Below are 12,748 nucleotides of genomic sequence, written 5' to 3' on the forward strand. Positions count from 1 at the left end.
ATTTCTGTGGCTTCAAACCAGCAGCTGCTCTGTACTCAGTCGTGTTTGTGTGTCTGTCAAAGTGATTGTTGTCTTTAAAAAGCCTTTTGTGTTGAGTTTTGTGAGCAGTGCCGAGCTTCTCTGTAGTCTAAGCCGAGTCGATATATTTGATTCCATGTTTGGTGTGATTTTCAAAGTCAGCAGCAGCAAACCCATACGGTAAAAAAATACATTTTTCCTGGCCAAAATATATTTCAAATATATGGTAAATATATTTTGTATTTGTGATGCTCCAAAAAAATATATTTTTGAAATTGAAAATATATTTCTTTCAAACCAAAATACATTTCAAAACATATTTTAGGGTGAAGAAAATACATTTCCAACCTTACAGTAGAATGTATATCAAAGTATCCTTTATTTAAAATATATTTAGTGCAATAATGATGATAATGATAACAATACTAAAAGTAACATGTTTTATGCACATCTGCAAAAAACAGTTGGATTCAAACAAAACAGAGTCAAAGGTCTATCACGAATTAGGTTGTTTATTCATTTGCTTACAGTATTTCACATTACACAATATCTCACTATAATGTAGCGTTCATTGACTTTGAAATTATCTGTCAGTGATACAGTAAACAAGATACAACAACTGCTATGTACACTTTAGTTTTTGACAATATATACAATTTAGTACTTAAAGGAACACACTCCACTGTTTTGGAAATAGGCTCATTCTCCATCTCCCTCAGAGTTAAAAATGCAGCGTCTTCTTTCTAGATCCGTACGTTAATAGGGCTCTGGAGCGTGATCTTACGGGATGGGGCGTAGCCAGGATTTTTGGTCAAGGCGCCATATTAGCAGGCCAAACAAATGCTTGCTGTGTGGTCGGTTGTAATGTTAGATTGCACTACCGACAAAGGAATAAGCTTGAAAACAGGCTCTCTTTTCATTGTTTCCTCACCTGGAAACATCATGAGGGAGCTTATGTGTTGGATGTTACCAAAAGAAGGCGTCTAGCCTGGATAGCAGCTGCGAGACGAGCTGATATTCAGTTCTCTACCAGCCACAGATATCTGTTGGTGTGCTCCAGTATTTTCATTCAGGTAAGTTCTAAATAAGTTCATATTATTATTTATAGCCTGTTAATTTTATTTTCAATAGCACAAACTTAGAACAAACATGCAGAACTACCTTCTATTTATAGAGTTGCTAATTATTTGGCATTATTGCAGCAAACCAGCCTATGAAATGAATGAAACAAATCCTGACTGGGTTCCAACACTACACATGGGGCACTACGAAATCCCTGCTTCAAACTACATGCTACATACCACCATGCCAATCAGATTACTTCTTCCATGTTTGGGTAAAAAGGTGACCTTCCTGGATAAGATGGCAAAGGTTTGCTGCCTTTTGGTGAACATGTGCCCCAGTGTGGTAGTAAAACCACAGAAAAAAGGTTTTGTTAAATACTCTTAAGTCTTGTGCTGTTTATGTAGTGATAAGTTTTCAAAAGAGACAGTAAATTACAGAATGCTAGTAGTGGGTGATATTATACAAATGCTGTCATGATTTTATGTGAACATTTTGTCATTTGTAAACTATACATAACATTTTTTCTACATTGTAACTGATGTGATGTTCGACAAAGTGCTTTTAATTAAAAATAGGCAAACATTTCTTTGTTTCTTTATTCAACTTTTGAACAGTGGTATTTAGTAAGTACATATTCAGTAAATGCAAAGTATTTACATGGCCCCCTAAATTAAAACATTATGGGTTATTCAGAACAGAACTATGCTTGGAAAAATATTGTCCCATCAGTTGATCCAACTCCTCCACAGTAGCAGGTGGAACTTTTCTTTTTTGAGGATGGCTTCTTTTACCTGTCACTACAGATGGTCTGTTTATGTTTTGATCAAGAACCTTTTTTTGGGCAGCTGAAGAGGAGAAGTCTATCTTATGGCCAACCTCTGGCTGTATCTTGGTCATATTACCCAGCAAAACCCAGTATGCAGGTTCATCTGTAACAGTCCTTGTGCCACAGATCCTCACTGTTGCTTCTACATTAAACAGAAGAGCAGTGACATGGCTGCAAGTCTTCACGACTCTAGCCATACAGCTGCAGTGGGCGGCTTCAACCTTCCCTGTGATGCTCACAATGACCTGTGGCTGCAATGCTGCAATTCAGTCTTTAAGAGTGCAGGACCTAAAACACACACAGACAAAGTTCATTTAAAGACAAGAACTTTAATAAGCCAAGTCCGACACAAATGTGTTTTATTTACTTTCAAATCCATTTATCATAAATGTAACAAATAAAGTGTTTTTATGTATCCATCTATAGAACGCTGCATGTTATATTCTAAATCTGCATGTTTCTTTTTAGAAACCTATCAGCAAAAAATGAACCTAAAGTATGTAATGCAAGGATGTAATCACTTTCAAGAGGGAGAAAACATAAAGTTCAACTTTAAGTGACAATTATGGACACCTAATATGACAAGGAGATTCTGCAGGTCATTAATCAATGTATAAAACTAAAACAGAATGTATTTTTAGTGACACAGGACACAAACAAGGAAGCAAGATGTGTAATTAGGATTATTTATAATAAATATGAATTAATTAGGGCAATTTCTTTAACCATAAAGAATAACTAAATCCTTCAGGACAATGTCACATCAATGCACTGAACTCACTATGTTATCCCTCTAACAGAGCCTCTACATGTTCTCACTGTAATTTCCCCCTCACGAATGAATTTTTGCTAGCACTAATTTGAATGTTGGGGGGAATCAAACGCATTTTACTCGCAGTACTCAAGCTGACTTACCTTTGCTTGAATGACACCGTACTCACAACGTGGAGGCTTAAAAATAGCCAAATCTTGTACCCAGTCCTTGGTGAATTGGATGTGCGCCTCCAGAGATTTATAATTGCGAAATTGGTGCGCCGTGTATGCTCTGACTCCACAGACAAGGTATGAGAGTAGATCATGCTAAGTCAATAGCGGTTTGGTCTTCAGGGTTTCTACTCCACGGCTATATTTCATACGGGTCCACATTTCAACAATCAAGTACCGTCTCTTTGCATCTGGACAGAATCTGTCTCTATACCGTCATTTTCTTTTGAGCTATGTTTCAGAATGGTTCGTAGCAAACTTGTTTTGATTCGTGACCTGCCAAGATGGTGCTGCGCTCCCACAATGCATTGCGACATTACGTCAACTCCAAAGCCCTTTGCATGCAGGAGTGTATGCGCATGCGCATTGCCACGGTGGTTTAAAAAATAAAGATATAATGAAAAGTAATTAATAAAATTTAAATATTTAAACATTCCCACAAATGTGCAATGAACGTGCAAAAACTCTCTTTAGTAGTTGTTGCTGTTTCTTTCTTTCTTTCTTTTTTTTTTTTTTTTTTTGAAAAATAACGACGTCTCTGAGGCGCGAAATCTGACAGCGAGAGGAACGGCCGGATACAGGAGACGGGAAGAAACAAGCCGATTATGTTCGCGTTAATTAAGTGGTTGGAAGATGTAAAATTCTCAATTCTGCCAACTGAACATATACGAGATTTTAATGAGGATGAATAATTAGCCGGCATGGAGGAAACGGACCTTTATTTCGTGGAGTGGCGACAAGAAGCCAAGGCGGGTGGCCAGTCTAAGAAGCCTCCATCATCAAGCTAGCAGGTGCCTTTTCCCATATAATATTACTTTATTCTCGTGTATTTGGAACGGAAGCGTAGAGCTGCCACCCAGGCAAAAGAGAAATATAAGTATATCACGTTATAACGTGAAAAGTTTATCGTTCTAACAATATACTATCATGTTTGAACAACATGTTTGAACAACATTGTACGAAAAATGTACATAATTATCACGTCCGTACAATATTGTGCGAACGTGACAATTATGTATATTATAATAACGTGATATTATATTATACCAGTGGTTCTTAACCTGGGTTCGATCGAACCCTAGGGGTTCGGTGAGTTGGTCTCAGGGGTTCGGCAGAGCCTCCGCTGTGACGTGCACAGCTCATTTTGTGCACCAGTAAAAAACATATCTACGTCTAATTTGAAAAAAAAAAACACACTTTATTTTTCACTAAAGAGGGGTTCAATGAATGCGCATATGAAACTGGTGGGGTTCGGTACCTCCAACAAGGTTAAGAACCACTGTATTATACAAACATGAAAAGCATAATGTTAGAACAATAAACATTTCACGTCATAACGTGATACAGCTCTATTTTTCTTTTGCCTGGGTGGCAGCTCCACGCTTCCATAATTTGGTAATCAAAATATGTAACTTAATTAATTATATTGTGACGTACTTTTGCCTTTTCTTATTATTCTGCCTTCTCAATAACTATCAAAGCCTATTCACATTTAATTTGGCTTTCACAGAAATCCTACCTCTCCTTCTGGCTACAGAGTACTTACCAAGGTTAGAAACAAAGAACAGTTATGCTTTATTAATGTTCGCTAATTACAATGTTCCACATTTCCTTGCTTTTTAAGTCATTTTTAGGCTTTTTAGAGTTTTTGTTTTTTATTTTTTTAGCAGTAATGTTTCTGCCTATTTATTTCAGCCCATGAAATCGAATGCAGATCTTCCTAATGTGAGATTTACATAAATGTAAGTAATTTTGTTTGTCATTGTCATTAATGTTGTTGCTGTTGTTGTTTTTGTGCAGTTTGCAATCATATAAACCTAGCAAACATCAGTCAGCACAGTGACTAACCTAAACAGATTCTTGCTTTATTCACATATATTATATGTAATTATATATACCTGCACATTGTACCTAGGGTTGCAGCCACTTGGCCCCACCCCATTGTTGTGACAGCCCTGATTGTACTTATACACTGCATCTGAACAGGGAACAGTCTGCCACATTAATGTATTTTTAAGTGACTTGTTTGTAATACATGAATTTGTTTCTTACAGATGTCAAAGTCTCAACCTCATGCTGCCCTCCCCCATCCTCCTAAAGTAAGTATTTGTTGTTGTGGTTTTTTATGCGGTGTCTGTGTCACATGCTAATCATAATTATTGAAATAACTGTTTTCTAACAGATTTTCCAAAACACTAGTTATGTTTGTTGTCATTCAGACCAGTACTACTGCTTAGACATTGTTTAGTGGTCATGCATGTTTGACAAGCTCGTTATGATACCAAAACAGTAGGCCTATCACAATAATCGATATATCGACTTAACACACAGTACATGTACATGACCTCAATAATTGTTGATGATGTAATTTATCCGCCATTATATTTACAAAAATAAAATATAATGATAACAAAACAATAACATTAAATAACATTGTTTTCTATTTGTTAGAAAATTTACTATTTATTCAAGTTTTTAAGGTATCTAATATTTTGATTCCTAATTTCAATGATCTAAATACTTTAAGAATTAGATGTTGGTTTGTCAATTGAAAGTGTGTAGATCTTGCATTATTATAGTGTTATATTATGATTATACATACATAAAATGGTCTTAAAATGACAATGACATAACTTGTCGCAATTGTTTATGGGGCAATATACCGACCAACAAAAAGTCGTTATCGTAACAGGCCTTCAAAACACACAGTTTTATGATTGATAAATTCAAAAAATAAATACATTTAATTTCTCTGAGATTCTCTAATATTCAGTTACAGTTCACAACACAGCTACCCGTACATGCAGTATTATACTGTAAATATAAATCTCTGCATTTAGCATCCCACTAGAAGCGTCACAGTTACTGCCTCTTTTTTTTTTTTTTTTACAAATACCTGTACTATCACTAACACATTTACTGTTTTACTTTTAGCCTGTGGATACAAATGCAGATTTCCTTAATGTAAGTTGTGCATTTTAATTACATCATGTTATTTTTATTATTATTTATTTATTTATTTATTTTACATTCAAATATTTCAAGCTTCTTGGTTAAAGAAGCTTGATTGCTAGTAGGTAAAGAATAGTTCACCTATAATTCATATTCCCAATTAATGTCTCACCTCTGATTGAATGCCTTTGTTTGTTTTCCTATAACAAAACATTTTTGCTGGATATATATGGTGAATTTATATGCATAGATACAGTCGTAGTGCTTGACACATGCAAACAGCAGTAGATGTACTAAAAAGGAAATAATTACAATCATGATGTTGATTGCTGATGTCAGTATATATATTTTAGAGGAATGTTTTGTTTTTCACCCAAAATGACTATATTGCTTCAGAAGAGATTTATTACCCTACCGGACTCTTATATATTGTTCTGTTTTTTGTTTGTTTTTGTTATTTTCAGGTTCAATGGTGCGTGTTCTTCTAATGGCCGCCTTCCCACTGGAGGTTTTGATCCACAGCAATTTAAAAGGTAATCAGCTTTGAAAGTCAGTTCAAATGGTTAGCTAATAGTACTTTAAAAAGCCTACAACTCTGTCACCAGTTTCTTTACCAAAAATTACCCATAAAAGTATCGCTCAATAGCATATATTGTAGTTCAAATGTTTAGTTGTACAAATATCAAATTTTTGGAAATCTAAAACTAGTCAAACACTCAAATGTTCATGCTTTTTATAGGAGGACAGAGCAAAACGGACATCGGCGCAGAGTGAAGAACTGCCCTTGATAAGGACACTATGACAGCCATATATAGTAAGTGAAGACTTTCTGTGTATCTAAAATTGCATACAGCACAAGTAACTTACTTTGCAACCATTAAAATAGGTTGTAAAGTAAGTTACCAATACAAATAGGTGATGATGCATTGTAGTGGTTGGTCTCAGACAAAGAAGGTCAACAGATTTATGAATGCTGGAAGGTAGGGAGAGACGACCAAAAGGGGTGTTAGCATTACTGTAATGTGAACTGGATAGACTTCCCATCTAGGAAAAAAAAGAGGTAAAATTATGCGTAAAATATATCTGTATTAATATCTGTATCTATATAAACAGAAATATCTGTTTGCTAAATGAAGCCAGCTAACATAAATCACATTTTTATTTTAACTCTGATAAAAGTAATAGAACTGTGACTTTTGTTTGTTACAGTGGGGGTAAGGAAGGGGTTTCCCAGCGTGTCCAGAAGGGCTTTGAGGATTGCCGTGAAAGCTGGGGGAACTGAGACTGTGTGTATATATATATATATATATATATATATATATATATATATATATATATATATATATATATATATATATATATATATATACACACATATATGTATATGTGTGTGTGTTTCTTTTAGAATGTTTAAGTATGTAATGAGAATAAACTTATAAAATGAATATTCCTTGCTTGATTGATATGCTATATGTATGTTTTAAACATCAAATAAAGATTTCTTTCAGATGTTACATGTGAATGTGTTTTCTTAGAAATATATGAAGGGTTAAATTTATATTTTTTTGAATGATTTTAAATACATTTAAATTGTATTTTGAAATATATTTTATTAATATATTTCAAAATATACAAAAAATGGCCAAAAAATATATGTGCTAAAATACATTTCAAAATATATAAATATATTTTAAAATATATTTATATATTTTACCGTATGGGCAAAGCTACACCAGAGGGTTGTGCTGTGTAACAGGTTGGTGCAGGTGGTGTTATCTACATTTGAACATTAGGCAACAGTCTCATGAAGACACTTTCTATTGTTCACTAAAGACCAACAATAACAGAGACAAAGGGAGAGCAGCAGAACTAGTGCTAACAATTAGCACTGCTAGCCTGCCCACCAACACCAGCTAATGTTCTAAAAACGATGATCAATGATTTTGCTGTAACGGCTCCAGCTGTCTGTGTCAGGGACACGTTGGAGATGAAGTGAGTGATCCAGTGACAAAGGTTTGGAAAGCTGCAGTCAGCTGAGACTAAAGGAGTCACCTGACCGAGAGACCAAATGTTTCACTGAGAACGTCCAGATGAACAGAATCAACCTTTGGGATAATCTGTTCCACACATCCATGTTTCACTTACTGCATTATATTTCCTCATTGCTGTGCACACAGGCCTGTGGCTTATAACCAACTCCAAGTTCAGACTCAGAGGCTGCTGAAGCTGTTTTCTGGAACAGAGACGTGTTGGATATAAAAGCAACTCTTCTTTATGTGTCAGCACTGAGGAAAGGAGCAGCTTCGTTTCTAAGTGTATGAAGGACTGTAGCAGTGTGTGTGTGAGCTTTATTTCACAGACAGAACCATGTCAAAAACACAACTTCAGGTAAAAACAATACAAAATCAAAGCATCTGATCAGAAGGATTAAACAGAGGAGTGTGGGACTGTTTTTAACAGACAGCAGGTTAAGCCAGGCTGGAGGAGTAAACTGAGCCTCGGTGTGAGCAGCAGTGTGTTTGACAGGAAGCTGAGATAAACAGTCTGGAGCCCATTTAGTGCTTCATATGAAAGTGTGAGGATTTGAAAGCAAATCTAAAATCAAGCAGGAGTCAGTGTGAGAATGATTTGTGCTTTTCCTCAGTCAGATGCTGGGAGTTTCAGTTCATCCATGTTCAGCGTGCTGTGCTTTGTGTAACAGGAGAATATGACAGTATAAATCAAGTCTTCATGTCACTGAAAGCCTCCACAGTCTGCTATGGAGGTGCATCAGTTTGGATTTACAAGAAGAACATTTCTTAAACCTGCCACAAGATGGCGCTCCAACAGAAGGGATGTCCACAGTGTAACACAGACACACACATACTGTGTGAATGTGTGAGTGAATGGGCTTTCAACACAAGGCTTCTGCTGCTACCTTTAATGACATAATTAGCTAACAAGAACAAACTGTTAATTACCACCCAAGAACGGCTCCAGATTTTAGCTGCTGACCATTTTGTGAAACGTTGATTACATCAGCTTATTGTTGATTTTTCAACCTTAATATCAGCTGCTTTAAAGGAGCCTGGTTCTCTCGCAGTAACACTTTTCTTCACTAGATGCAGTGCAGGCACAGTCTGTGTTTCTAAACTACACACTAATGTTCATTGTTGTGCAGCTAAATCCTCCCTCTGGATGGGAAGAATCCCTGTCAGGCTTCAAACACCTGGCTTGGTGTTCTAGAGCTAATGTGTCACCTGTGAGGACTCTGAGATGAACACACAGCAGACACTTCAGTTCTCCGTCTGTGTGTCCTCAGTTTCCCAGCATGCCTTGGCTGTGGTGGTGGAGGTGAATGAGGGGGAACATGCTGCTCTGTCAGCACTCAGGTTTCATACCTGGTGATCTCAGAGGACAAAGCGGCGTTACAGCAGCGCACGTTGATGAGACCTGATGCTCTGAACAGTTCAGACTTCAGCCTCACTCTGAGAAAACAAACGACTGACTGTCAGCAGCAACTACACCTGCTCCATCAGTGACGGAGAGAAGAACTGAGACTGAGAGACATACAGCTGCAGGTCAAAGGTCAGAAACGCCCGCTCTTTGTACGGGTCAGGAGTTAGTACTGCAGAGGTCAGAGGTCAGCTTGCTGACAAACCATTTGAAACAGTTTGGAGCTAAAAGCACAACAGCAGAGGAAAGAAGAGACACTGCAGAGATGATGCAAAATATTGTGTTTTGTTCTCAGCTGTCAAAAAGTGTAACACACGTGTTCCAGCACAGCCTTTGTGTACTTTCACTTCTCCATACTGTCCATTGGAAATCCTGTTTGTTACTTTTTGATTTCAGTCCATGTGTCCAAAGCAAACTTCTGTCCCACACTTTCTCTGCTGACTCTTCACCGATGCTCAGATGATCTCAGATGATTTCACCAGAACTCATCAAAATTCGGGCTCCACAGAAACCCAGACGTCACTAAACAAGCGTAACAAGCAAAGTGAAAACTGGTCGTTCAGCTTTATTGACCAAAGATAAGCTCACATGTCACCTCATGACACAGACACTTATTTCCACAGCATGCACGAGGACTGACAATAAGTGTCTATAAAGCCACTTCTATCTGCCACACCTGTGCTTCTGTCATGGTTGCTCTCCTCTCACTCTGTCATTTATCCACAGTCTGCCTCCCTCTGCTCCGTCAGCTGACGTCCTCTCTACACCACCTGCTGTGTTTTATCCTGCAAAAACACATTTAAGAAGCGTTGCACCGAGTAACGGGAGGAACTGCTATAAAATCCATTTAAAGGAGGTGGTGCTGAGTGCTGTGACTGGGGTCCCACCACTGACATCACGGGTGGAGGACATGTTGGAAAACTGCTACAAAGTGCTGTGCAGCCAGCAGAGCTTACAGTCTGTCCTGTGTGTCATACAGGCTCTCACACTTAGTGTTTCTGTGACACATTGAAGAGAAGTTTGTGTTGTTCACAGTTGTGCTTGTACTGAGTGACAGCTGACATGACCTAACAGGAATAATGTGTCTGTGCTGAATGAGAAGTAACACACAATGAAGTCTTGATGCATCTCAATCATCCAGGAAAGTGAGTCTGTTGCTTCTGTTCATCTGGACGCAGCGTTTTGTGGGAGAAACGTGTCGTCATCATCAGGTGACGTCTTCAGTCTCAGCTGCAGGTTTCAGTCTTACAAACAGGACATTTGCATAAAGACTGAAAGCAGCTGCAGGAACGATGGGCTGGGAGCTCCGTTCCTTCATCTTAATTATGCAGATTCTCAGGACCATTGATCAACAACCACTGATCCATGTCCATGAGTCCCATTCACAGAGATGTGGGAATGGCTGCAGTCACAGCATGTAAGATGGAAATAAATGAGAAGTATTTAGCTGAAGTGGATTTGATTTATGTTACTTCTTTTTTAACTTGTAGTTCTACATTGGAAGATTATTGTGATATTGAAATATAAAAATAAATTTATATTCTATTATTTTCTCAAAATAAGCGTCACACTCGTGGAAGCCGGTGTAGCCGCCGAAACGCCTGCATTTATGGAGACTTTCAGCCCCAGGTAGGCCAGTTATGGATCTTGGGATCCACATTATGTCAGCAGCTGTTCTCCACCGTGAACTGTGTTCAAACAAACACGCTCACGCCTCACAGACGACAGCTTACAGTCTGTAGAGATAAAGTGACTTCGTACAGCCCCGTCTTCAGTCTTGTGGAGATGATCTCGACGCTTTGGTGGATGTTACTAGCTCCTGTGCAGTATTTTGTAAAGACATGATTATACCCCGTAAGCGCGTTAAAATTTACGCTAACAATAAGCCATGGGTCACTAAAAGTGTCAAATCCTGTTTAAGAAAAAGAGACAGGCCTTTAAAGAGGGGCTGTTACCGATTTTCAGACAGCTACCAAGGAAATGAAAATCGAGATCTTGAAAGCAAAACAGACAAAAACCTTCTTGAAAGCAAATTTGCTGCAAAAACTTTTGGGTCTGCCTGGACTTGTATGAAAACCATAGCAGGGTTTCAAAACCCCCAGAGCAGCAGTCAGGTCATTTTAGATGTTTTAATTCAGACAGAGATTTTCAAATGCTTTAAACATGTTTTCTGCTCGTTTTAGTTCTTCTGATTTCAGCGAGGATATTTGGGAACTGAAACAGAAACTGAGAGATACTCAGCACTTTATCATTGAACTCAGCGATGTTAAAAAGGCCTTTCATACAGTCAATGTGAATAAGAGCCAGGTCCTGATAATATTAGTGGCCGCCTAATTAAATCTTGTGCTGATGAACTCAGGCCTATATTTCAGGTTATTTTTAACAAATCCTTGCAAACACAACATGTGCCCTCTCTTTGCAAAGAAGCAGTCGTGGTTCCTGTCCCTAAATCTAAACGACTTCAGGCCTGTTGCCTCACTTCAGTTGTCATGAAAGTCTTTGAAAAAATCCTCAGAAATGTGATTATGAAGAGACTGAAGGTCAGCTGGATCCAATGCAGTTTGCATACAGGCCCAACAGAGGAGTGGAGGACGCACTTTTGACTTTACTAAATCTGATTCTTAAACATGTAGAGAGTAAAGGGACTTTTGCAAGACTTCTTTTCATTGATTTTTCTTCGGCTTTTAATACAACACAGCCCCATATTTTAATTAAAAGACTTTTAGAACAGTTTGAAATCAGGAAAAACCTGGTGGGCTGGATTTTAGATTTTCTAACTGACAGGTCACAAAGAGTGAGAATAAATGGGGTTCTGTCTGACCCAGTGTTCTCCTCCACAGGTTCTCCTCAAGGCTGCGTCCTATCGCCCTTATTATTCACTCTCTATACAAACATGTGTCAGGGCAGACATGAAAACAGGGTCATTATTAAATATGCAGATGACTCTGTTATTGTCAGCTTACTGAAAGAGGGTGAAACTAACCACGGCCCAGTCATTGATGACTTTGTTCAGTGGTGGGAGGAGTCTTATCTCCAGCTGAACATATCTAAAACAAAAGACATGGTTGTTGATTTTAGGAAACAACAAAATGGGCACGGAGTCACTTTAATTAAAGGTCAGAAAATAGAGCAAGTACAATCATATAAATATCTTGGGACCATAATCAATGAAAAACTGAACTTTGATCAAAATTGCAAATCAGTTTGTAAAAAGGGTCACCAGCACCTTTATTGCCTTAGGAAACTTGTTCATTTCCACATTGACCAAAAAATTTTAACTTTGTTTTCTCGTTCTTTTATTGAGTCTGTTTTATCCTTTTGTTTGGTGGCATGGTTCGGTCAGACCTCTGTCACAGAGAAAAACTCTCTGAATCAGATAGTGAGATGGTCCAGTCGTCTGATAGGTGAGCCACAGTCTTGTTTAGCCTCCCTGTACTCTGAGCAGGTACAGAGGATGGCTTTATCAAT

At 37.8% G+C, this 12,748-nt stretch overlaps 1 long non-coding RNA gene across 1 annotated transcript; it reads left to right on the top strand.

The window, feature by feature from the left end:
* Nucleotides 1-3,429: 3,429 nt before the first annotated feature.
* Nucleotides 3,430-7,057, top strand: LOC146712340 (uncharacterized). Its single transcript, XR_014916836.1, has 7 exons — nt 3,430-3,684; nt 4,404-4,443; nt 4,589-4,635; nt 4,948-4,992; nt 5,828-5,857; nt 6,310-6,378; nt 6,585-7,057. It is a non-coding gene; the product is annotated as an uncharacterized LOC146712340 (long non-coding RNA).
* Nucleotides 7,058-12,748: the final 5,691 nt, after the last annotated feature.

Source organism: Copadichromis virginalis, linkage group LG3 (genome assembly GCF_057382275.1).
Source record: "Copadichromis virginalis isolate Kocher_CV1m ecotype Utaka linkage group LG3, C_Virginalis_male_GT1.1, whole genome shotgun sequence".
Lineage (NCBI taxonomy): Eukaryota > Metazoa > Chordata > Actinopteri > Cichliformes > Cichlidae > Copadichromis > Copadichromis virginalis.